Below are 27,469 nucleotides of genomic sequence, written 5' to 3'. Positions count from 1 at the left end.
CACACATACACGCACACAAAGCTTGGAGGTGGGCTACACTCACCGAATTGCATATGCATCCCATGCCAATGGCAAAACTCACAACTCTGAGTGCTCACTAGCACTCATAGACAGCTGGATTTACATCCACATACAACACACACAAAATGGGCAACACTCACTTAGATGCACACATGCTAGCTCCCAAATGCATTGGGTTGCAAACAAGGATGGCGCTGTCACCCTTGTTTGCATTTAATTTTGGTTGAAGGCTTTCATGCGTGACTGTAGGTTAGGGACCCTGGTAAATAGAGATCTTCTGGCAGTTCCATGACTTATCATAATTTGGCCAAACTCTTCATTTTATGCTTTTAACCTGGTTGTGTGCACATATATTTTTACGTATTCTCGAACACATACTGTTCATCTGGCCAGTGTCACTCAGGGTGCTGTTGCTTTTAGCTCTCTATGTGTTTCAGAAAGTTGAAATATGCTGTAGTATATTAGTCTTAATAGTCTGTTACTGACGAATTGACCAAGTGACTAAAACGTATATACACTTTATTCTTAAGTGTAGTCAAACTTGGAAATGCTGTAAAGGTAGTAACACACAGACACAGAAACACCCATACACACTGATACACTGAAACACACACTCCCACATAAGGATTCACTTATAGACACTCTAGCAGACACGCAAAGAAACACACAAACAATCTTAGACACAGACACCCACACAGACACTCAGCACTTGTTTACATTGACCTGACAAGTAATGAAGTAGACTACAGTTTTGTCAAAAAAGGAGATTTACAAGGCAAAATATGGAGTTCTGATTATCTTTTTGTCAAGGAAGATGCCAACTAAATGATGACAACAGCATGCAGTGGCTGAACTGCCTAAACAATAATTTAAAAGTTAAGTGGTGAATTGGTGACTTCCAGAAAGGTCTCATTAGTCTCAAAGTCTGTAGAAAGATGTGAATAATCAGTAGTAAGGTCAAAATGTCCTAAAAAGGAACAGACAATGGACACACACATACTCAAACAGAAACTTGCACATACAAGGAAACACCCACAGAGACAGCCTCAGAAAACGCACAAAGACATACACACTCACAGACACCCACAGAAAACACACAAAGACATACACACACACCCTCACAGAGACATCTACAGAAAATGCACAAAGGCAGACACATAAATCCTCACAGAGAGATCCACAGAAAAAAAATACATACACAATCATAGAGACATCAACAAAAGCACAAAGACATAAACACAGACACCCATAGAAACACTCACAGGAGGTAAAATTTCTGCACATTGCCATCCCCTAAATCGACAGTGTGTAACATGCATGATAAAAAAAGCAGAAATTAAGAGATCACTTTTCATAGAATCATATTTGTAAATGTGCAAACAAAATTACTTCTGTGAATTCAAAATTGTACATTATTTATCTGTCAGAAAAATAGATGAAGAAAAATACTTTTGAAAGGTTGACATATGTTTGGGTTCCCCCCCCCCCCATTTTCCACAACCAAGAGCACCATTTCAAATCTGGTGTATAAATGTTCCCATCTTTCAGCTGTACTTATGGATTTTCAAAATGCTGTACTCCATATGGTCTTGGTGGAACCATAAGCTGTGGCACTAGGTCTCATACCATAAAATCTGGTTAAATGCAGGATTTAGGCTTGTTTGTATGTATTTCAAAATTAAGTCAGCTGTAGTGTAAACTGAACAGTGTTAAGTTAACCTGTCTCATTTCAATCACTGAGCAATCTTAGCCTGAGAGTATAACATTTTATGCAGATGTAAAAATCATAGATAAAATGCCTCCTGGCAGGTGCCTCTACCAGCAGACCCAGTTCTCTGGTTATTTAATAATTATTTAATGATCCCCACAAAACTCCCCAACCATAAATGAAAACTCATATGTATAGCTAGCAACAGTTTAAAATCCCTCATAACGCTCCATTGGAAAACAACAACTATCCCCACAGTACCCCAATGGAGACAGCAGTTTTTTAAGATCCTCACTCTTGAAGAGTATGGGTACCTAAAAATCAGAAATACCTTGACATGCTCGATAATGAAAGATGCCTGGGATAGATACATTACAATTACATTTAACGACAGAGCAACACCGTCTCTGACTCAAACCACTTAGCTCATGGGTCAGTAGCCATTGGGGTAATATCATAAGGGGAGTTTACCATGTATGTCGCGGTCAAGATAAATGTCATATAATATTATATGTTTCATTTTAATAGACTACACTTTAAATTGTCTACTTATGTCTTTAGTCTTTTTGTTTTCATTTTCTTTATTGTTACATGTTATTGTTAAAAACAAAATATGATCAGTTTGATTATTGTAATGTCTGATAAAAATTCAATAAAGCTGATTTACAAAAAAAAAAAAAAATGCTTCCTGGCACCTGGAAAGTCCTTGCATAAAGGGGTAGTAAACTGGAATGTAATATATATATATATTAAAAAATCATATCTACCAAAAGGGCACCTACCATTTGTGTATTGAGGAGGAAACATTTCTGCATGGTTTTAAATATAGAATGTATGCAGCATTGTCACATTATCATAAATACACTGCTGCATATTGCTAAACAAATGTGTTTTTATTGACCCCTGGCCCCACCACACAACTACCACACTGAAGTTACAATCTGAAATTGCACAAATAAATAAAAAAACATTTACTAAGTAAGTCCTACCTACTCTGCAAATGAAAGTGATTTGCCGCCTGACTCTGGCACACACTGTACAATATGAAAGTGCCAAGTCTGTCTCACACTGTGCATAGTGGTTTAGTGCTCACTTAGAAATCCTCTCAAATGCTAATACTTTACTCCTTGTAATGACATTTACCACGCTCAATTGCACTCAGCTTTATCGCCCTCTGGTGGCTGCCAAAATGTAAAAAAATTAATTGTGCTTGCCTCATGGGCCCCCTGGCCCACTGGGCCCCTGACAGGAGTCACCCTATTCACCCCTTGATGGTGGCCTTGCTCCAGCCCTGAAATACCAGGCAATTCTCATCTGAATGAGAGAAAGCAGTATCCCCGATGTACGTTTCAGCCTCTCTAGGACCCACCAGAAAGGTCTAGTTGTATTCTTAAATAAGAGAGCGACAAGCTCAACTAAGAATGAACATGAACTGGGAAAACGCCCTTGCTCGTTCTTTTTCACATTGTCATTCAGGGAGCAGTCACTTTTTTCTTACATGCCCTAAAGTTTGAAAACGTCAAAAATACACTTTTTTCAGATGTCCTTAAATTTGTTATATATTGTTATCTAAAAGGACATACAATTTACAAGTGAGATGCACAATTCAGATTTAGATTTAGCAGTACATTTCAGATTTAGGCTGCGATCACAATCTATTAAAAGCAGCATCTCTCACTCTTTTTTTGGGCCAAAAAGGCTACTTTTCGATTCTGCGTGATCACAGTAGTACAATTTTGGTTGATTCTTGCACATACAATCATTTTTTTAGACCCTTGATAAAAGTCCTATTTTCCCTATGTAGCCACAAAGATCTCAGCAATCACAATACGTTTTTGGGTCACTTTTCAATAGCTTTTTGAGATAATTTTTGGCTTATCAAATACAAAACCTCTATGCACTTGATAACTCTGTGAAATGGCATTTTGGACATCTTTAACACTATTTTACGGCTATTTCCAAACAGTCTATTTGCTTGCACCTATGTTCAATGCTCTGAAATGGCCACTGGAGACATTTTAGAGGTTTATTAACATATATGGTATCAATTCATTAAAGCTCCCTTCATCCCTTTTGGAGAAGCTGTATATAGTCAACAGGGCATACATTTACATATATATAGGTACATATACATACTGCATGTAGATGTGATTACTACTTGATATCCTGTAAAGCTAAGGGGATATACAGGTAAAGTCACTACAGGACCCCAACATCTACAGATGGCGTGATTTAATATTTAATTTTAAAATTGGATTTTAAATCACCTCGCACTGTTGTGAATTTTACGATCAGTACTGGCACCTTTTAAATTCTGTTTTTAAAGCAGATCACATAGTTGTGACTTTCATAGTTAATTATTGCAATCCGTTTCCATCTGCACCACTGCTAACCTATCTAAATACATCTTTTAGGTTGTCAGGATGGGCAGACTGTGCACTGTTTTTCTATTACTGTATAGTCGCTTTGTAGCTTTCACAAGTATTGTTTTACACAAGAGTTATTTCTATTCTTTGTTAAAGCACTGTTTCTGTTTTGGCATGAACTGAAAACAAAATGACGACTAAAAGTTTCTATGCAAAACACTTATAATATCTTTTTTACTGGAATTTAACATTTTTCAGTCTTTAAATCATAACCCTACTGCCTTGCTGCTTTGCACCTAAGAGACCCTTAAACAATATTGTGTCTTTGTTAACGTGTTTTTATAGGGGATGCACCTTGGGGATGCGCCTCCATGCATGCTTAGTCCAAACTTATTCAAGAGAGGGCCTTTTAAAATAATTGCGCCTACATTAGTAAATTTATTTTAATAACGCCGATGTGCATTTATCGATGTGCGGCGGACATGATCGGCTACAGCGGATCATGTCCGCCCACACATTGATAAATCTACCCCTAAGTGTGGAGAATGTATTGTTATGACAATAGGCTAATGTCACACATGCAAATGAGTTAACAATGGGATTACATGAAAAAAGCATTCCTATAACCTTAAACGCTGTCAGTTGTCTATTGTATGTGTCACTTTCTGGAGACTTCTTAGTTTCTATTTTGAGAACAGGTAATTTACACCCCAAAAGTCTTTTTTAGGAGCTTTTACTTGAAAATGTTACCCTTTTGCAGAGAGAGATAAGCTTTAAAATGAGTCAGTTTACACAAAGGTTTCTTCCTGTCACCAACCCCCTTTAAGACCCACAGAACTGAAACCTCAAAGGCTGAGATATTTATAGCTCTGTATATTTGCTAGTATTTGAGCTTTGATGGCTGCAGATGGCTGAATTTGAGTAGTTAGGCCCCAAGCTGGAGAATTGCAGCAAAGTCCAAGAATGTTATTACTGAGGTCTTCCTACAAAGGGAGAGAAAGAGTTTCTGTGAGTGTGTTTTTGAATTTGCGTGTCTGAGAACTCATATTTATCACTATGTAAAGATCTGTATATGTTATGCGGTGTTTGTGTGTGTATATATATAGTGGGGCAAAAAAGTATTTAGTCAGCCACCAATTGTGCAAGTTCCCTCACTTAAGAAGATGAGAGAGGCCTGTAATTTTCATTATAGGTATACCTCAACTATGAGAGACAAAATGTGGAAACAAATCCAGAAATTATGGTGGAAAATAAGTATTTAGTCAATATCAAATGTTCATCTAAATACTTTGTTATATATCCTTTGTTGACAATGACAGAGGTCAAACGTTTTCTGTAAGTCTTCACAAGGTTGTCACACACTGTTGATGGTATGTTGGCCCATTCCTGCATGCAGATCTCCTCTAGAGCAGTGATGTTTTGGGGCTGTCGCTGGGCAACACAGACTTTCAACTCCCTCCAAAGGTTTTCTATGGGGTTGAGATCTGGAGACTGGCTAGGCCACTCTAGGACCTTGAAATGCTTCTTACGAAGCCACTCCTTCGCTGCCCGGCAGTGTGTTTGGGATCATTGTCATGCTGAAAGACCCAGCCACGTTTCATCTTCAATGCCCTTGCTGATCAAAGGAGGTTTGCACTCACAATTTCACAATACTTGGCCCCATTCATTCTCTCATGTACACGGATCAGTCGTCCTGTTCCCTTTGCAGAGAAACAGCCCCAAAGCATGATGTTGCCACCCCCATGCTTCACAGTAGGTATGGTGTTCTTTGGTTGCAACTCAGCATTCTCTCTCAGCCAAACACGACGAGTTGTGTTTCTACAAAACAGTTCTACTTTGGTTTCATCTGACCATATGCCATTCTCCCAATTCGCTTCTGGATCATCCAAATGCTCTCTAGCATACTTCAGACGGACCCGGACATGTACTGGCTTAAGCAGGGGGACACGTCTGGCACTGCAGGATCTGAGTCCCTGGCGGCATATTGTGTTACTGATGGTAGCCTTTGTTATGTTGGTCCCAGCTCTCTGCAGGTCATTCACTAGGTCCCCCCGTGTGGTTCTGGGATGTTTGCTCACTGTTCTTGTGATCATTTTGACCCCACTGGGTGAGATCTTGCGTGGAGCCCCAGATTGAGGGAGATTATCAGTGGTCTTGTATGTCTTCCATTTTCTAATTATTGCTCCCACAGTTGATTTCTTCACACCAAGCTGCTTGCCTATTGCAGATTCAGTCTTCCCAGCCTGGTGCAGGTCTACAATTTTGTTTCTGGTGTCCTTCGACAGCTCTTTGGTCTTCACAATAGTGGAGTTTGAAGTGTGTCTGTTTGAGGTTGTGGACAGGTGTCTTTTATACTGATAACAAGTTCAAACAGGTGCCATTAATATAGGTAATGAGTGGAGGACAAAGGAGCCTCTTGAATAAGAAGATACAGGTCTGTGAGTTCCAGAAATCTTACTTGTTTGTAGGTGACCAAATACTTATTTTCCACCATAATATGCAAATAAATTATTTCCAAATCAGACAATGTGATTGTCTGGATTTGTTTCCACATTTTGTCTCTCATAGTTGAGGTATACCTATGATGAAAATTACAGGCCTCACTCATCTTCTTAAGTGGGAGAACTTGCACAATTGGTGGCTGACTAAATACTTTTTTGCTCCACTATATATATATATATATATATATATATATATATATATATATATATATATATATATATATATATATACAGTATATACTAGTATTCAAAACTTTGGGGTCACTTAGACATTGTCTTGTTTTCAAAAACAAATGTGCCCATTAAAATAACATCAAATTGATCAGACATACAGTGTAGACATTGTTAATGTTGTAAAGTACTATTGTAGCTGTAAATGGCTGTCATTTAATGGAATATCTAAATAGGCATACAGAGGCCCATTATCAGAAACCCTATGACCTGTGTTCCAATGGCACGTTGTTTTTGCTAATTCAGGTGTATCATTTAAAAAGGCTAATTGATCATTAGAAAACCATTTTGTTATTATGTTAGCACAGCTAAAAACTGTTGTGCATGCTAAAGAAGCAATAAAACTGGGCTAGTTGAGTATCTGGAGCATCAGCAATTGTGGTTTAGATTACAGGCTCAAGATGGCCAGAAACAAAGAACTTTCTTTTGAAACTCGTCAGTCTATTCTTGTTCTGAGAAATGAAGGCTATTCCATGCGAGAAATTGCCAAGAAACTGAAGATCTCGTACAACACAGTGTACTACTCCCTTCACAAATTCAGTGAAAACTGGCTCTAACCAGAATAGAAAAGAAAATATTAAGATTGGCAATAGAACACAAACACTGGATATAGGAAGAGTTTGAGATATTTAAATCACAAAGAAAAACAATTGTGAGATTAAAAGATGCTGGAGGAGGGCTTGATACCATTTATCAGGCATGGTGAAGGCAATGTGATGGTCTGGGGTGGAAGATTTATACAGGATTAAAGGGACCTTGTAGAAGGAAGGCTATCACTCCATTTTGCAATGCCATGTCATACCCTGTGGACAGCACTTGATTGGTGCTAATTGCCTCCTACAACAAGACAATGGCCTTTATTTATTAAAGGTATAGAAAATTATAACTAAAAATAAACACTTATTTATTCCTTACTACTTTTGCAACATCCCTGTGTTTTAAAAAATAAAAATCGCATTTACTAAGAGCTTTAAAAACATACCTTTTTAGTGGTAAAATAGTGCCCTGCTGCAGCATCTGCTCCGCCCTTAATAAAAGCAGTAATTAGTGCATCTCAGAAACATAGCCAATAATAGAGCACTTCCTGTTGAGCCGTATCTGGCTCAAGAATCTACCTAAATAAGGGGCGTTATACATAATCCCCACGTTACAAATATGGGCGTTGCACTTGTCAAGTGACTGACAAGCAAGTGTCATAAAGGGCGTTTATTTTTTATATTGACTGACAGCACTGTACATTACAAGACCTTTAGTGCTTCATTCCAGTATCATCGTAACTATTGTTATAAACGGCTCATAAGCATTGTGCAATGCTTGCTTTTTATACAGATGCACATTGTTTAGGAGCCATATAAAACATTAGTCACGCTATTGTTTTCTAACTTTGCACTGTGTAATTTAGACTAAGAGTTTTAGTAAGTGTATATTCTGGTAATATATTTATTAATCTAAGGGGTTAAATATATATATTGGTACATATAGCTAGGATTTTCTGCAGCTTTCCATACATTGATGCTCCTAGTTACAAAAGATACAAGGGATCCTTACAAAATCCTCTCTTGGCTTGCCTTCTCTGCTCACAAAAGGGTTAATTGCTAACCGGCAGCTAAAGTGATTTATCACCGCACTGAGTCCAGTCCCTGCTGCTGAGATCCAGCTAAGGCTTTGCAAGAAGAGGTCACGGAGAACATAAAACAACGTAATTGCACAGCACCGGGGATGGCTGCACAGACACTAATGTGTAATACATAAATCTTCCTATCCTGCTGCAGAGAAACTTGTTATGCTAAAGTTTGTATAGAAATCAGCCTGGCTGTGAGCAATCAACAGGTACAGCCCAGACTGACTGCTATGTTGCTGCAGTTTTTCCTGTGACTGAGCCCTCCCTCGCTGCAGATAGGAACTTCAAACTGATCTTGGATGCTTCTACAGTTTTACATTTTATTGTTTTAATCGTCTGTGTCTTTGTGCATCAGAAGCAGACACCTCCCCTGCTCTCTCCCTTCGCCCCTGTTCTCTCCCTCTGTTTTCTCTCTTGCTCACTGTGTTATCTCTCTCACACGTTACTTCTCTCCCAAACTTCTTTCTCCCTGTTATCTCTCTCTCCCTCTGCTCTCTCTGTGTTATCTCTCCCTCTGCTCTCTCTGTGTCATCTCTCCCTCTGCATTTAACGATGTTTTGAAGCTTCTTGTGACTTTTTAACAGATGCGGTTCTATTGAAGCTCTGCAAACTTTAGCGTTATCTCTTACATAAACAAAGCCTGCAAATAATTTATTACCATCTTTAGCCTTCATTACAACATGATCGTTTAGAAAAGTTAACTATTTAGAGGAATAATATGGTATGGCATAAAGGATTGTTAAAATAAGATTGTTACTGTACTATAGCACACTGCTGCATACATCGTTTTTTATGCATTCTGGACTGGCATCAGTTACATATAAAAAGCTTAACATATATAAATTATGAATGAAACTCATATTTTATTTATAAAATAAAGATAATGAGGATGAAAAATGTTTGCAAATGTACTTTGATTACTCAGAACGATTGTCACAATAACAAGGATCCATGCTTTCTCTAACTGGTCTGCGATGTTCAGGAAACAGCAGCTGAGCTACGTAACCAAAAGGGAGTTCCTAGCAGTGTGATTATCCACCTCTTAGCCCAGCCCCTCCTGCAGCCTGCTCGTACATAGTAACACCCAGCCTGGAACTACTTGAGCGTTACTGTCATGTAGCAGGTTTTAATTCACTGCTAGAGACAGGGGGGCGAATCTGCGCATGCGTTGCCAATACCTTTGTTTTAATGCGCATGCGGCCGGCCATGATGCTTCTACCTAGGTAGAACATCGTAATAGGCACATATAGTAAGCAGAAAATGGGTTTGGAGCAGTATTCATTTTTAAATTGAAATAACAAGGAATGAAAACAAAATTGTAAAAAGGTACCAATTACAAATGTACTTATTATATAAAGATGTTTTGATTGATTTAAAAATATTTTTTGGGTTTACTATCCCTTTAAGGTCTGTCGGACCTGATCCGACAGTACAGATCAGGTCCGACAGACCTCGCTGAATACGGCGAGCAATACGCTCGCCGTATTCAGCATTGCACCAGCAGCTCACAAGAGCTGCTGGTGCAACGCCGCCCCCTGCAGACTCACGGCCAATCGGCCACCAGCAGGGGGGTGTCAATCAACCCGATCGTACTCGATCGGGTTGATTTCCGGCGATGTCTGTCTGCCTGCTCAGAGCAGGCGGACAGGTTATGGAGCAGCGGTCTTGTGACCGCTGTTTCATAACTGCTGTTTCTGGCGAACCTGCAGGCTTGCCAGAAACACGGGGCATCAAGCTCCATTCGGAGCTTGATAGATAGGCCCCAATGACTCAAAGCACAGCTCCAAACTATGCATGACCTATTTAGGGAAGAAACAGTGAGCTGGTATTCTGTATTTAAAGGGACAGTCTACCATAGAATTGTTATTGTTTTAAAAGATAGATAATCCCTTTATTACTCATTCCCCAGTTTTGCATAACCAACACAGTTATATTAATATACTTTTTACCTCTGTGATTACCTTGTATCTAGGAACCTTCTTCCAGCCCCCTGATCACATGACTGTGACTGTTTATTATCTATTGTCTTAAATTTAGCATTGTATTGTGCTAGATCTTAAATAACTCCCTGTGCCTGAACACAGTGTTATCTATATAGCCCACGTGTACTTTCTGTCTCTTTGTGTTGAAAAGAGATTTATAAAGCATGTGATAAGAGGCAGCTCTCAAAGGCTTAGAAATTAGCATATGAGCCTACCTCTGTTTAGTTTAAACTAAGAATACCAAGAGAAAAAAGCAAATATGATGATAAAAGTAAATTGGAAAGTTGATTAAAATTAAAAGTCCTATCTGAATAATGAAAGTTTAATTTATACTAGACTGTCCCTTTAATGGAGTGACCAGCACAGTCACCAGATTTCAACTCCATTGAGCTGCTGTGGGAGTAGTTTGACCGTATGGTACGTAAGAAGTGCCCATCAAGCCTATCCAACTTGTGGGAGGTGCTTCAGGAAGCATTGGGTTAAATCTCTTCAAATTATCTCAAGAAATTGACAACTAGAATGCCAAAGGTCTGAAAGGCAGTAATCGCTGCACATGGAGAACAAAATCAAAGTTCGCTTAAAATTTATTATTTCTAGCCTTGACAATGGCTATATTTTCTATTCAAACTCATTTGATGTATGTTTTCATGGAAAATAAGGAAATGTCTAAATGATCCCAAACTTTTAAATGCCATTATGTATTTGTGTGTGTGTGTGTATATATATATATATATATATACACACACACACAGACACTAAGCATGGAGGTGTTGCGTATACATCCCATTGGCCATGTATACCATGTTGTCTATACATACTATTAGCAAAACTCATAGCTCTGAGTGCTCACTAGCACTCATAGACAGCTGAATTTACATCCACATACAACAAACACAAAATGGGCAACACTCACTTAGATGCACACATGACTACGAGTTTCTATGCAAAACACATCATATTTTTTTGCTGAATTTTAACATTTTTAAACTTTAAATCATGATCATTTGCTGCTTTGCATCTTCCTAATAGACTCTTCAACAAGCCTTTGTAAATAAGTTTTTATATGGGATGCACCTTCAACTCATTCAAGAGAGTGCCTTTTAAAGTAATTGCGCCTACATTAGTGAGCTTGTCATTTATTTTAACAACACCTTCACTGTTAGTGATAATCATGACAGCGCGAGTGAGACTTAAAATCAAATATCAAAAATGAAATTTAAAATCACGCCATTTGTAGACATTTCCTTAAGTTACTATAGAAGAATAATGTATGAGTCAAAGAGAAACCCAGTATCAGTATATGGAATCCAAGGTATAAAGTCCTTCTTAGTATAATGTGTGCTTTGGCGTGTAATGCAAACAAGCAATAAGCAATAAGTGAAACAAACGTGTGTCCACAAAAGACCAGGCAGCAAGTAAATCAAACTGAATCAGCGTGGTAAACTTCACTCACCAGAGGAGGGTACGTCCGGGGTTTCAAGACAGTGTTGGTACCTATGCCCGTCTCACTGTTCCAACAGGAAAACTGCCACTCTGGGGAAAGAAAACAGCCTGGGACGAAGCGGAGGAAACCGCCATCCGCCTCAACTTATCCCGGCTACAGTCCTCACAGCTAGTGGAAACACTCCTCCCCTCTCCTACGTCCCTCGGTGAGACTTGCGACACTGTGTATTAGTTGAAAACGCTGCTCAGTAGACACACCTCGCACACATGCTCCTTAAACATCCAATGGCAACAGATCCTCGGCTGGAATACTGGAAAGGGGCAATAGAAACAGAAATAGAAGCCATAATAATGATAAAGGCAATAATACTACCAGAAATGTCACTTTTTCAGGAAGTGAATCTGATGGGTCTAGTGAGGGAGAAACACTTAGTATATCAGCAACAACAACCCCCACCACTGCTATGGAGAATACATTCATACCGATACAAGTCCCACACACAGATATTTCCACATTTACTAACAGGGATGGTATGGTATCACTGGGAGCTAGCTCTGCACAAAGTGCATATCTAGAATCGGCACCTGTAACTCATATGCAAAATAAAGTTGATTCTTTTTCTCTTAATCAGGTTTTTCTCCAGGAACGGGTTGCACCCACGGGGGGGGGGGGGGGAGACGAACTACACACCCCAGTACCCATTACAATCAGGGTCAGGACAGGTATCAACTCAGGGAGCCAAGGCCATTAACCAGGTACAAGTAAAGGATTCCAGAGTAGTGGGTAATGTGGTCAATTTGTCAACACAACTTCTTAGTGAAGCACAGTATCAAGTGTTGAACTGTGGCCTTAATTTTGCCCCTACAAATGATTTTGATCTCTTCAGAACAATTTTAGATGTTAATAAACTCATACGCAATCTAACTCTTAAAAAACATTTTTCCTATGAAGGTAATGATGAACCAACAATGACCCAGTTTTGTAACCACTAGTATTGAGGCCCAAGATTTTAAGCAGACATGTGATGTGGTTATGCTCCAACAGTTACAACTGGAAGCATCGGGAGATACTGGTGTTGCCAAAAGGGGTCCTTGTTTCAGAAAGAAATCTAAATTTTACCCTATCCAAAGCCGTGGTAATGTTATAGAAACCTTCTATAACAGAGTGGAGAAGGATCTGCTGACTCTCAAGAATAATCAACCTAAACATAAATTCAATTTATCTCTTTCTGAAAAGGAAGCTATGGTATCATTGAGAGACAACAGATCCCTTGTCATTAAAAACTCTGAGGGCGGAATGGTCGTGGTTATGGATAGGGTACAATATGTCCAGGAAGGCTTAAGACAATTACAAAATGATATGTATTATATGGTTTTAAATAGGGATCCCACTACAAAGTTTCAGGCAGAACTCAAACAGCTTTTGGATGACGGTTTAGAACTGGGTATCCTGGACCAAGCCACAGCAGGCTTCTTGCTAGTAGATCACCCTAAAACCCCGTTATTCCATCATTTACCCAAGACCCATAAATCCCTGGACAATGTCCAGGGGAGACCCATCGTGAGTGGGATTGATTCCCTTTTAAGAAAACCTCTCTGAATGGTTGGATGCTATTCTCCAACCCATTGTGATGTCACTACATTCTTATGTGAGAGACACCAAACATATTTTAAATTTGACTGAGGAAATGGAATGGACTGAACAGTCCAAATGGCTTACAGTGGATGCTGTTTCATTATACTCCAGTATCCCACACCAAGTGGGAGTACAAGCCATTGCCTTTTTTTTTTTCTTGAACAAGGGACTGAGTATAGTGATACCTCTATTGAGTTTATTCTGAGAGTCACCACCTTTTTACTCACACACAATTTTTTCAAGTTTGAAGAGGTTTACTATCTCCAGAGATGTGGTACCGCCATGGGGGCAAAATTTGCTCCATCTTTTGCCAATCTGTTTCTTGGATGGTAGGAGTTTTACCACATCTTTGGAGATAGTAATCCATTTAAAGACTGTATCTCCTTTTATAGGAGATACATTGATGACCTCTTATTTGTGTGGACCGGTGACCATGCCAGTATCCCTCAGTTCTTGGATTATCTCAATAACAATGAGATTGGGCTTAAATTTACTTTTGAATTTAATGATAGTCATATTAACTATCTTGATCTCACATTGGAGGGAACCAGAGAGGGCACCATAAAATCTATGATTTACAGGAAGCCTATCTCAGGGAATTCTCTACTTTTGGGCACTAGTTGCCATCCTAAGCATGTTCCCTTTGCGGTAGCAAAAGGTGAATACACTAGGCTTAAGAGAAATTGTACAGCACATGCAGATTTTGTGACTGAATCAAGGGTTCTCGAGAAAAGACTTAAGGACAGGAACTATTCCCCCAAGATAATAAGAAGGGCTAGGGAGCAAGTTTATACCATCCCTAGGGAGAAACTCTTAGGCAGTCAGCATAACAGAAAACAAAAGGAAAAGCAAGTCACATTTGTAACCACACACAGTGTACAATATTCCCAGGTATGCGATATTATACGCAAGCATTTTCCAGTGTTATTGGCGGAGGATAAACTAGTGGATACGGTTAAAACCGGACTAAGATGTTCATACAGGAAAAGCCCCACTTTAGGTTCTATCCTCTCGCCAACATTACTGAAATCAGATAAACCCACACAGGGTTCCTGGTTAAAACACACTGGTATGTACAAATGTGGACACAGAAAGTGTAAGCCTTGTGAGTTTGTCAATATCACTAAAGAGTTCAAAAGTGAAAAAACAAACAAATTGTATCAAATTGGAGCTTGCATGAATTGCAAGACCGAGTCAGTGGTTTATCTAATTGAATGCACCCTGTGTAAAATCCAGTATATAGGACTCACTTCACGTGACCTTAATACTAGGATAAGAGAACATTTATCCTCATTCAATACTAAGAGGTCCTCAACTCCCATTGTTCAACATTTTGGGGTTTTTCATGACAACAATCTTCAGGGCTTCACCTGGTGTGGCATTGAAAAAGTCAGTAGACCCATCAGGGGAGGTGATATTGACATACTTCTCGCTAGACGGGAAGCCTACTGGATTTTTACCATGGGCACCCGGGTGCCCGATGGGTTAAACTCCAGGTATGATGTCCTTAATCTCTGGGAATAATGGTCCCTATTTCTATATGATCCATATCTTAATAATTTGTAATATATTTTTAATATATTTTCTAGATTAACCTTGTTTCTTTAGCTACAGTCAGTATAGCTCTAGTAAAGCATAATTTCTACACTTCATATTTGGTCTTGTTGTAATATAATATCAGGTGGATATTTTGGTCCACTGACAAATGGCTTATTCCTTTGCCTCTTATTATTATTATGATACAATGTCTGCACCAAGTATAATAGGATTTACATATTTCACTGTTAGATGCTTTCATCTGAATAGTTCTTAAGTCCATACAGTATTAAAGGTCTAGGACAATATAAGGAGATAGTAAGTCTAAAGGTAATAAAGTGTACTAGCTTTTTCAAATGGATTTCAAATGGATTGCACTATTATTAACATATATAGCATACTTGTGTCCTTCAGTCACTTAGGTATAGGATATAGCAAGAGGTCAGTATGTACATAGGTTCTTATGATTTTGTATCCCATTATTAAACTGACAGTATTTTTTGTGCATTATGTATATGTATATCTTAGACGCAATGTCTTTTATTTACCAGTATTAACTAGGTGTGTAACAACAGTTTCGCATGTAACTACATTTATATTTTTACTTTCCTTATTTACATTTACTTTTCTTTTTGTACATTGCTGTTCATATATAGATCTCTATCCGATTCTAAAAAGTGTATATTTAGATAGATGCAGTACTTATATATTTAGTGTTTATTTGCATCTATATATTTAGTCAGTAGTTTTGCTTTAAGGAGTATTTTAGTTACAGGTGTGTTAGGTTAGGTCAGAGAGCGGGTTTTTCCAATAGCAAATCACATTTGTTTTACTTTCTTTTTAAACAGGTGTGGGGCATAGCACTGTAGGCTATGACTACGGATCATTTCCGAAACATGTAAGCCAGACAGTGCTGCGCCCTCAGCACCTTTCACTCGCTTGCTGTGTTTCACATGTATTAAAGTTTTCAAATAAAGGACTTTCGTTTTAACCTCAGCTGGAGCCGTCTTTCTTTGAATACAACTATAGAAGAATACTAATAATCCTAAAATAGGTATGGCATTCATATGGATACTTAGTGTTGAGAATGTATTAATATGACAATAGGTTTATGTCATACATGCAAATGAGTAAATTCCTTCCAGAGTTAACAAAGGGGTTTCATGTGTAGACCATTCCTATAACCTTAAGGGGTGTGAATGGGCTATTGTATGAGTCACTTTCAGGAGAACTCCCAGTGTCTATTTCGAAATGAGGTAATTTACATACAAAAAGTCATTTTTGGGAGCTTTTTGTTGAAAATGTGTTCACAGTGGTGAGTTTTTTGACAAACAAAATTATATAGCAATGTAATCATTCAAGAAATTCATCTCCCAATTCAGTCAGAAAGCAAAAAGCGTTTCGGGGGCAAATAGCTAATAGATTGCATTTGAGGCCTATATCAGTAAACTTTTTCAGTATATTTTCACTTACAAAAATGCCCCCCACATTTTTTTTCATGATACAGACAGAGCATAACATTTTAAAACTTTCCAAATTACTTTTATTATCAAATTTGCTTCTTCCTTTGTTGAAGGAGCAGCAATGCACTACTGGGAGCTTGCTACAACTATTTGTGCTTTTTAACAATGGATACCAAGAGAATGAAACAAATTAGGCTTTCATGCCCCTAACTTACACTTGTGCATATTCCAAGTGCCCACTGTAGAGTGTACATATCACCAGCATGCATGAGCACATTTTTTTGCTATCTTTTTGCCAGCACATTGTGTATTACTGAAGCAGAAACATGTTTGCAAGCTAAAGTATAATAAAAACTGCTTCTTATCAAATCAGAAATGCCTTGGGGTCTCCCAAACACACATGATTCTGATTGGCTCTAAGTAGAGGGTGATTTTTATAGACAAAATAGACTCCTTACCTACAAACAGTTAGTTGAGCAGGAAGACGTAGCACCCAGATGGCGACTTTTTGAGAGCTGCAGAGTAATAAGTATGTGATAAGCATGGGGCTTTCAATTCAAACATTATATATACAACATTGCACTAATTGAGAGAAGCGATTTAAGGTAGGAGGGAGACCTTTTAAACTGGTAACAAATCATCACACGCTCCTACTTCAAGACTACTGTTAAACAATACCTTGGCAGACAAAAGCTTGGGAGAGATACATTCATAAGAGGTTCTCAGCTAAGGAGTTAGAGAGGTCCATTAAGTTAACTGAGAAGTCTTTACATTGTATCTCCTATCTAGAAACCTATTTTAAGGTACTTCTGAAATAGTACTTGACCCCTCTCAAAATGGCCAAAATGTATCCTGACTACCCTACTGACTGCTGGAGATAATGTTGGGATGGTGGATCTGATGTCTACATATGGTGGTTGTGTTAAAAAATGATTACTCTGTGGGAACAAATTTTCCAGCTGTGCGTTGATTTGGGGATTTTAGTAGTTCCTTCCCCAGCTCTCGCACTACTACATATTGGAATTGAAACTATCCTTAACTCCCAAACACCGTATTTCAGATCTCCCAAATGATAGATTATCTTTAGACTATGGAAAAGGGCTTTTATAATGCAACAGATCATATGGAGCGCTATTGGAATATATGGGACCCTTGGCTTCAATATGAGAATAGAGATTCTCTTTATACAGTATCAGGACAGCTCCTTCCCTCTTAATCCTTCACTAAGTAACCTCTTTAATGCTCACCCCCTTTCTTTCTAATCTTCCCCCCGTACTTTTCCCCCTTCTTTTTCCCTTTATTCTTCTGTTTCCAAGTATGGAATACTTGGCTTATTGAAATAACTCACAAAACAAGGCTATATGTCATCTATGTGTTTGTTTATTGATTGTTTGTTATATTTGCAACAAATTCCTTAATAAAAAAAAATGATTGAAAAAAAAATCAGAAATGCACTGCACATTTATGTATTGTTAAGAATTGACAACTTTTAAATCACAAAATAATTTTGAGTTTAAAAAAGTTTATGAGGGGTAGTTATCAAGCCGTCTACCTCAAATACACTGGAATTCCGCAGCGTATTTGAGGCGAGGCTGATTCGCCTTAGTTATCAAGCCCTAGATACCGGCAAAAGTAGAATTTAGTGTTGTAAGCTTCGATCCGCCGAACTCAGTCCGACACAGATCGATTCTTACGTCACTCCAGATGTTCCGCATCCAGATGAACTCCAGATGAACCAATCAGCCAATCGGATTGAACTTGAATCTGATTGGCTGATTCAATCAGCCAATCAGATTTTTCTACCTTAATTCCGATTGGCTGATAGAATCCTATCAGCCAATCGGAATTGAAGGAACGCCATCTTGGATGACGTCCCTTAAAGGAATATCCATTCGTATCCATCGGTAGGGAATTTTTTTATTTTGGGGGGCTTTGTTATTTTATTAGGGGGCTTAGATTAGGTGTAAGTAGCTTAAAATTGTTGTAATATTTGTTAAATGTTTGTAACTTGTTTTTTTTATTTTTTGTAACTTAGCTTTTTTTATTTTTTGTACTTTAGTTAGTTTATGTAATTGTATTTAATTGTAGTTATTTGTAGGTAATTTATTTAATTAATTTAATGATAGTGTAGTGTTAGGTTCAATTGTAACTTAGGTTAGGATTTATTTTACAGGTAATTTTGTATTTCTTTTAGCTAGGTAGTTATTAAATAGTTAATAACTATTTAATAACTATTCTAACTAGCTAAAATAAATACAAAGTTACCTGTAAAATAAATATAAATCCTACAATAGCTACAATGTAATTATTAATTACATTGTGGCTATCTTAGGGTTTATTTTACAGGTAAGTATTTAGTTTAAATAGAATAATTTATTTAAGTATAGTGTAGTGTTAGGTGTAATTGTAACTTAGGTTAGTTTTTATTTTACAGGTAATTTTCTCTTTATTTTAACTAGGTAGCTATTAAATAGTTAATAACTATTTAATAGCTATTGTACCTAGTTAAAATAAATTGAAAGTTGCCCTGTAAAATAAAAATAAATCCTAAGATAGCTACAATATAATTATTATTTATATTGTAGCTATATTAGGGTTTATTTTACAGGTAAGTATTTAGCTTTAAATAGGATTAACTTAGTTAATAAGAGAAATATTATTTAGATTTATTTAATTAATATTTAAGTTAGGGGGTGTTAGGGTTAGTGTTAGACTTAGGTTTAGGGGTTAATAATTTTATTACAGTGGCGGCGGTGTAGGGGGGCAGGATAGGGGTTAATAAATTTATTATAGGTGGCGACGGTGTAGGGGGGGCAGATTAGGGGTTAATAAGTTTAATATAGGTTGCGGCGGGGTCCGGGACCGGCGGTTTAGGGGTTAAACTATTTATTTAGTTGCGGCGAAGTCCGGGATCAGCAGGATAGGGGTTAATAAATTTATTATAGGTGGCGGCGGTATAGGGGGGGCAGGATAGGGGTTACTAGGTATAATGTAGGTGGCGGCGGGGTCCGGGAGCGGCGGTTTAGGGGTTAATACATTTATAAGAGTTGCGGCGGGGTCTAGGAGCGGCGGTTTAGTGGTTAATAACTTTATTGAGTTGCGGGGGGCTCCGGGGGCGCCGGTATAAGGGGTAGAATAGTGTAGTTTAGTGTGGGTGTTTAGTGACAGGCTAACAATAAAGCTGTAAAAAAGCCGAAGAGCAGCGAGATTGGATGAGTGATAACTCTCACAGTCCGCTGCTCATCGCCCCGTACTTGGTGCGCGGCTTTTTGACAGCTTTTTTGATAACTTAGGCGAACGTATTCAGGTCCGCGGCGGCGATGGTAGGCGAGCTTAGGCGGGCGTATTGGACCGGTGAAGGCAGGTAAAGTAGACGCGTTGATAACTACCCCTCTATGTCTGGAGCAAACTTCTGCACTTTTATTAATGAATTAAAATACCTTCAGCAGTAAGCTTGCTATCAATAGAGATCCACGGTATCCATAGTAACCGCAGTAAAACTTTCCCCAATTAGTATGACAAAAACTGACCATTCAATTCCTGTGAGGACAACATTTCCTGTGTTTGTTATTTCTTATAACATTTTACAAATTGTTTAGTTGAAACCTACCAATCCCTTTTTAAACACAAATTAAAATGTAACAGAAACAAAACTAAGAATTCATTTTGTTCACAATGTCCTCTATAGTAAGAAGCAAACTCTTAAAGGGACATGAGCCAGCCATGAACAATGAAATAGGTTAATTGGATTCAAAGTTACCAAATAATATCGGCTTTCATTAATATGTATTAAATGCTAGAGCCTACAGCAGTACTAACAGCGCCCCCCCCCCCCCATCATGCGTTAAAAAGAAGTGGAAACTCTGAATGAGCACAAGAAACAGACTTTGTAAAAAAACTTTTCTTTGCATCTAACTAACATTTTTTGCTTTATTATATCAGTTTAATAGTGCTTTTTAAAAATGAGTGGCATGTCTCTCTAAGATTGGCTGATTGGTTCAGCCAATCGGATTGAACTTGAATCTGATTGGCTGATTCAGTCAGCCAATCAGATTTTCCTACCTTAATTCCGATTGGCTGATAGAATCCTATCAGCCAATCGGAATTGAAGGGACGCCATCTTGAATGACGTCCCTTAAAGGAATATCCATTCGTCGGTAGTCGTCGGGAAGAAGAGGATGGCTCCGCGATGGCTCGTCTGAAGATGGCTCCGCTCTGCTCCGGATGGATGAAGATTGAAGACGCCGCTTGGAAGATGACATCGCCCGGATGGAAGACTTCTTCAGCGCCGCCTGGATGATGACTTCATCGGATAGAAGATTTCTTCAGCGCCCCTCGGATGATGACTTCTGGCGCTCCGGATCTCCTCTTCGGTTCCATCGGTGGCTCGGCTGAGTGAAGACGACTCAAGGTAGGATGATCTTCAGGGGGGTAGTGCTAGGTTTTTTTAAAGGGGGTTTGGGTTAGATTAGGGGTATGTGGGTGGTGGATTTTAATGTTGGGGGGGGTTGTATTTTTCTTTTACAGGCAAAAGAGCAGAATTCTTTGGGGCATGCCCCGCAAAAGGCCCTTTTAAGGGCTGGTAAGGTAAAAGAGCTTTGAACTTTTAAATTTAGAATAGGGTAGGGAATTTTTTTATTTTGGGGGGCTTTGTTATTTTATTAGGGGGCTTAGATTAGGTGTAAGTAGCTTAAAATTGTTGTAATATTTGTTAAATGTTTGTAACTTATTTTTTTTATTTTTTGTAACTTAGCTTTTTTAATTTTTTGTACTTTAGTTAGTTTATGTAATTGTATTTAATTGTAGTTATTTGTAGGTAATTTATTTAATTAATTTAATGATAGTGTAGTGTTAGGTTTAATTGTAACTTAGGTTAGGATTTATTTTACAGGTAATTTTGTATTTCTTTTAGCTAGGTAGTTATTAAATAGTTAATAACTATGTAATAACTATTCTAACTAGCTAAAATAAATACAAAGTTACCTGTAAAATAAATATAAATCCTACAATAGCTACAATGTAATTATTAATTACATTGTAGCTATCTTAGGGTTTATTTGACAGGTAAGTATTTAGTTTAAATAGGAATAATTTATTTAAGTATAGTGTAGTGTTAGGTGTAATTGTAACTTAGGTTAGTTTTTATTTTACAGGTAAATTTCTCTTTATTTTAACTAGGTAGCTATTAAATAGTTAATAACTATTTAATAGCTATTGTACCTAGTTAAAATAAATTGAAAGTTGCCTGTAAAATAAAAATAAATCCTAAGATAGCTACAATATAATTATTATTTATATTGTAGCTATATTAGGGTTTATTTTACAGGTAAGTATTTAGCTTTAAATAGGATTAACTAGCGGCTAGATTTAGAGTTTTGTCGGTAACGACCCACGTAGCTAACGCTGGCTTTTTTCTGGCCGCACCTTTAAAATAACTCTGGTATTGAGAGTCCACAGAATGGCTGCGTTAGGCTCCAAAAAGGGAGCGTACAGGCATATTTAACGCTACTGCAACTCTCGATACCAGAGTTGCTTACGGACGCGGCCATCCTCAAAAACGTGCTCGTGCACGATTCCCCCATAGAAAACAATGGGGCTGTTTGAGCTGAAAAAAAACCTAACACCTGCAAAAAAGCCGCGTTCAGCTCCTAACGCAGCCCCATTGTTTGCTATGGGGAAACACTTCCTATGTCTGCACCTAACACCCTAACATGTACCCCGAGTCTAAACACCCCTAACCTTACACTTATTAACCCCTATTCTGCCGCCCCCGCTATCGCTGACACCTGCATATTATTTTTAACCCCTAATCTGCCGCTCCGTAAACCGCCACTACTTACATTACAGGGAGTGCAGAATTATTAGGCAAGTTGTATTTTTGAGGATTCATTTTATTATTGAACAACAACCATGTTCTCAATGAACCCAAAAAACTCATTAATATCAAAGCTGAATAGTTTTGGAAGTAGTTTTTAGTTTGCTTTTAGTTATAGCTATTTTAGGGGGATATCTGTGTGTGCAGGTGACTATTACTGTGCATAATTATTAGGCAACTTAACAAAAAACAAATATATACCCATTTCAATTATTTATTTTTACCAGTGAAACCAATATAACATCTCAACATTCACAAATATACATTTCTGACATTCAAAAACAAAACAAAAACAAATCAGTGACCAATATAGCCACCTTTCTTTGCAAGGACACTCAAAAGCCTGCCATCCATGGATTCTGGCAGTGTTTTGATCTGTTCACCATCAACATTGCGTGCAGCAGCAACCACAGCCTCCCAGACACTGTTCAGAGAGGTGTACTGTTTTCCCTCCTTGTAAATCTCACATTTGATGATGGACCACAGGTTCTCAATGGGGTTCAGATCAGGTGAACAAGGAGGCCATGTCATTAGATTTTCTTCTTTTATACCCTTTCTTGCCAGCCACGCTGTGGAGTACTTGGACGCGTGTGATGGAGCATCGTCCTGCATGAAAATCATGTTTTTCTTGAAGGATGCAGACTTCTTCCTGTACCACTGCTTGAAGAAGGTGTCTTCCAGAAACTGGCAGTAGGACTGGGAGTTGAGCTTGACTCCATCCTCAACCCGAAAAGGCCCCACAAGCTCATCTTTGATGATACCAGCCCAAACCAGTACTCCACCTCCACCTTGCTGGCGTCTGAGTCGGACTGGAGCTCTCTGCCCTTTACCAATCCAGCTACGGGCCCATCCATCTGGCCCATCAAGACTCACTCTCAATTCATCAGTCCATAAAACCTTAGAAAAATCAGTCTTGAGATATTTCTTGGCCCAGTCTTGATGTTTCAGCTTGTGTGTCTTGTTCAGTGGTGGTCGTCTTTCAGCCTTTCTTACCTTGGCCATGTCTCTGAGTATTGCACACCTTGTGCTTTTGGGCACTCCAGTGATGTTGCAGCTCTGAAATATGGCCAAACTGGTGGCAAGTGGCATCTAGGCAGCTGCACGCTTGACTTTTCTCAGTTCATGGGCAGTTATTTTGCGCCTTGGTTTTTCCACACGCTTCTTGCGACCCTGTTGACTATTATGAATGAAACGCTTGATTGTTCGATGATCACGCTTCAGAAGCTTTGCAATTTTAAGAGTGCTGCATCCCTCTGCAAGATATCTCACTATTTTTGACTTTTCTGAGCCTGTCAAGTCCTTCTTTTGACCCATTTTGCCAAAGGAAAGGAAGTTGCCTAATAATTATGCACACCTGATATAGGGTGTTGATGTCATTAGACCACACCCCTTCTCATTACAGAGATGCACATCACCTAATATGCTTAATTGGTAGTAGGCTTTCGAGCCTATACAGCTTGGAGTAAGACAACATGCATAAAGAGGATGATGTGGTCAAAATACTCATTTGCCTAATAATTCTGCACTCCCTGTATCCTTATGTACCCCTAATCTGCTGCCCCTAACACCGCCGACCCCTATATTATATTTATTAACCCCTAATCTGCCCCCCACAACATCGCCGCTACCTACCTACACTTATTAACCCCTAATCTGCCGAGCGGACCGCACCGCTATTATAATAAAGTTATTAACCCCTAATCCGCCTCACTAACCCTATAATAAATAGTATTAACCCCTAATCTGCCCTCCCTAACATCGCCGACACCTAACTTCAAACATTAACCACTAATCTGCCGACCAGAGCTCACCGCTATTCTAATAAATTTTTTAACCCCTAAAGCTAATTCTAACCCTAACCCTAACACCCCCCTAAATTAAATATAATTTAAATCTAACGAAATAAATTAACTCTTATTAAATAACTTATTCCTATTTAAAGCTAAATACTTACCTGTAAAATAAACCCTAATATAGCTACAATATAAATTATAATTACATTGTAGCTATTTTAGGATTAATATTTATTTTACAGGCAACTTTGTAATTATTTTAACCAGGTACAATAGCTATTAAATAGTTAAGAACTATTTAATAGTTACCTAGTTAAAATAATAACAAAATTACCTGTAAAATAAATCCTAACCTAAGTTACAATTAAACCTAACACTAGACTATCATTAAATTAATTAAAATATCTACAATTACCTACAATTAAACCTAACACTACACTATCAATACATTAATTAAATACAATATCTACAAATAACTACAATGAAATAAACTAACTAAAGTACAAAAAATAAAAAAGAACTAAGTTACAAAAAATAAAAAAATATTTACAAACATAAGAAAAATCTTACAACAATTTTAAACTAATTACACCTACTCTAAGCCCCCTAATAAAATAACAAAGCCCCCCAAAATAAAAAAAATGCCCTACCCTATTCTAAATTACTAAAGTTCAAAGCTCTTTTTTTTTTTCAGCCAATCAGATTGAGCTCGCATTCTATTGGCTGTTCCGATCAGCCAATAGAATGCGAGCTCAATCTGATTGGCTGATTGGATCAGCCAATCGGATTGAACTTGATTCTGATTGGCTGATTCCATCAACCAATCAAAATATTCCTACCTTAATTCCGATTGGCTGATAGAATCCTATCAGCCAATCGGAATTCGAGGGACGCCATCTTGGATGACGTCATTTAAAGGAACCGTCATTCGTCGTTCAGTCGTCGGCCAGGATGGATGTTCCGCATCGGAGGTCTTCAGGATGCTGCCGCTCCGGATGGATGACGATAGAAGATGCCGCCTGGATGAAGACTTCAATCGGATGGAAGACCTCTTCTGCCCCGCTTGGATGAAGACTTCTACCGGATCATGGACATCTTCAGCCCCCCGCTTGGGCTTGGATCAGGACATCGGAGGAGCTCTTCTGGACCGATCGGTGAACCTGGTATGGTGAAGATAAGGTAGGAAGATCTTCAGGGACTTAGTGTTAGGTTTATTTAAGGGGGGTTTGGGTTAGATTAGGGGTATGTGGGTGGTGGGTTGTAATGTTGGGGGGGGGGTATTGTATGTTTTTTTTTTACAGGCAAAAGAGCTGAACTTCTTGGGGCATGCCCCTCAAAGGGCCCTGTTCAGGGCTGGTAAGGTAAAAGAGCTTTGAACTTTAGTAATTTAGAATAGGGTAGGGCATTTTTTTATTTTGGGGGGCTTTGTTATTTTATTAGGGGGCTTAGAGTAGGTGTAATTAGTTTAAAATTGTTGTAAGATTTTTCTTATGTTTGTAAATATTTTTTTATTTTTTGTAACTTAGTTCTTTTTTATTTTTTGTACTTTAGTTAGTTTATTTCATTGTAGTTATTTGTAGATATTGTATTTAATTAATGTATTGATAGTGTACTGTTAGGTTTAATTGTAGGTAATTGTAGATATTTTATTTAATTAATTTAATGATAGTCTAGTGTTAGGTTTAATTGTAACTTAGGTTAGGATTTATTTTACAGGTAATTTTGTTATTATTTTAACTAGGTAACTATTAAATAGTTCTTAACTATTTAATAGCTATTGTACCTGGTTAAAATAATTACAAAGTTGCCTGTAAAATAAATATTAATCCTTAAATAGCTACAATGTAATTATAATTTATATTGTAGCTATATTAGGGTTTATTTTATAGGTAAGTATTTAGCTTTAAATAGGAATAAGTTATTTAATAAGAGTTAATTTATTTCGTTAGATTTAAATTATATTTAATTTAGGGGGGTGTTAGGGTTAGAATTAGCTTTAGGGGTTAAAAAATTTATTAGAATAGCGGTGAGCTCCGGTCGGCAGATTAGGGGTTAATGTTTGAAGTTAGGTGTCGGCGATGTTAGGGAGGGCAGATTAGGGGTTAATACTATTTATTATAGGGTTAGTGAGGCGGATTAGGGGTTAATAACTTTATTATAGTAGCGGTGCGGTCCGCTCGGCAGATTAGGGGTTAATAAGTGTAGGCAGGTGGAGGCGACGTTGAGGGGGGCAGATTAGGGGTTAATAAATATAATATAGGGGTCGGCGGTGTTAGGGGCAGCAGATTAGGGGTACATAAGGATAACTTAAGTAGCGGCGATTTGCGGTCGGCAGATTAGGGGTTAATTATTGTAGGTAGTTGGCGGCGACGTTGTGGGGGGCAGATTAGGGGTTAATAAATATAATACAGGGGTCGGCGGTGTTAGGGGCAGCAGATTAGGGGTACATAAGTATAACGTAGGTGGCGGTCGGCAGATTAGGGGTTAAAAAAATTTAATCGAGTGGCGGCGATGTGGGGGGACCTCAGTTTAGGGGTACATAGGTAGTTTATGGGTGTTAGTGTACTTTAGAGCACAGTAGTTAAGAGCTTTATGAACCGGCGTTAGCCCAAAAAGCTCTTAACTCCTGACTTTTTTCTGCGGCTGGAGTTTTGTCGTTAGATTTCTAACGCTCACTTCAGCCACGACTCTAAATACCGGAGTTAGAAAGATCCCATTGAAAAGATAGGATACGCAATTTATGTAAGGGGATCTGCGGTATGGAAAAGTCGCGGCTGAAAAGTGAGCGTTAGACCCTTTTTTGAATGATTCCAAATACCGGCAGTAGCCTAAAACCAGCGTTAGGAGCCTCTAACGCTGTTTTTCACGGCTACCGCCAAACTCTAAATCTAGGCCTTAGTTAATAAGAGAAATATTATTTAGATTTATTTAATTAATATTTAAGTTAGGGGGGTGTTAGGGTTAGTGTTAGACTTAGGTTTAGGGTTTAATAATTTTATTACAGTGGCGGCGGTGTAGGGGGGGCAGGATAGGGGTTAATAAATTTATTATAGGTGGCGACGGTGTAGGGGGGCAGATTAGGGGTTAATAAGTTTAATATAGGTTGCGGCGGGGTCCGGGTGCGGCGGTTTAGGGGTTAAACTATTTATTTAGTTGCGGCGAGGTCCGGGATCAGCAGGATAGGGGTTAATAAATTTATTATAGGTAGCGGCGGTATAGTGGGGGCAGGATAGGGGTTACTAGGTATAATGTAGGTGGTGGCGGGGTCCGGGAGCGGCGGTTTAGGGGTTAAT

General features: G+C 38.3%; 1 protein-coding gene across 1 annotated transcript in view; it reads left to right on the top strand.

Moving 5' to 3' along the window:
- Window positions 1-27,469, top strand: part of LOC128660873 (connector enhancer of kinase suppressor of ras 2-like) — a 957,001-nt gene that overhangs the window by 707,242 nt on the left and 222,290 nt on the right. The window lies entirely within an intron of this gene.

The sequence above is a fragment of the Bombina bombina genome, chromosome 1 (assembly GCF_027579735.1).
Source record: "Bombina bombina isolate aBomBom1 chromosome 1, aBomBom1.pri, whole genome shotgun sequence".
Classification (NCBI taxonomy): Eukaryota; Metazoa; Chordata; class Amphibia; order Anura; family Bombinatoridae; genus Bombina; species Bombina bombina.
The sequence above is the reverse complement of the archived record's forward strand: the minus strand, read 5'-3'. Positions and strand labels throughout refer to the sequence as shown.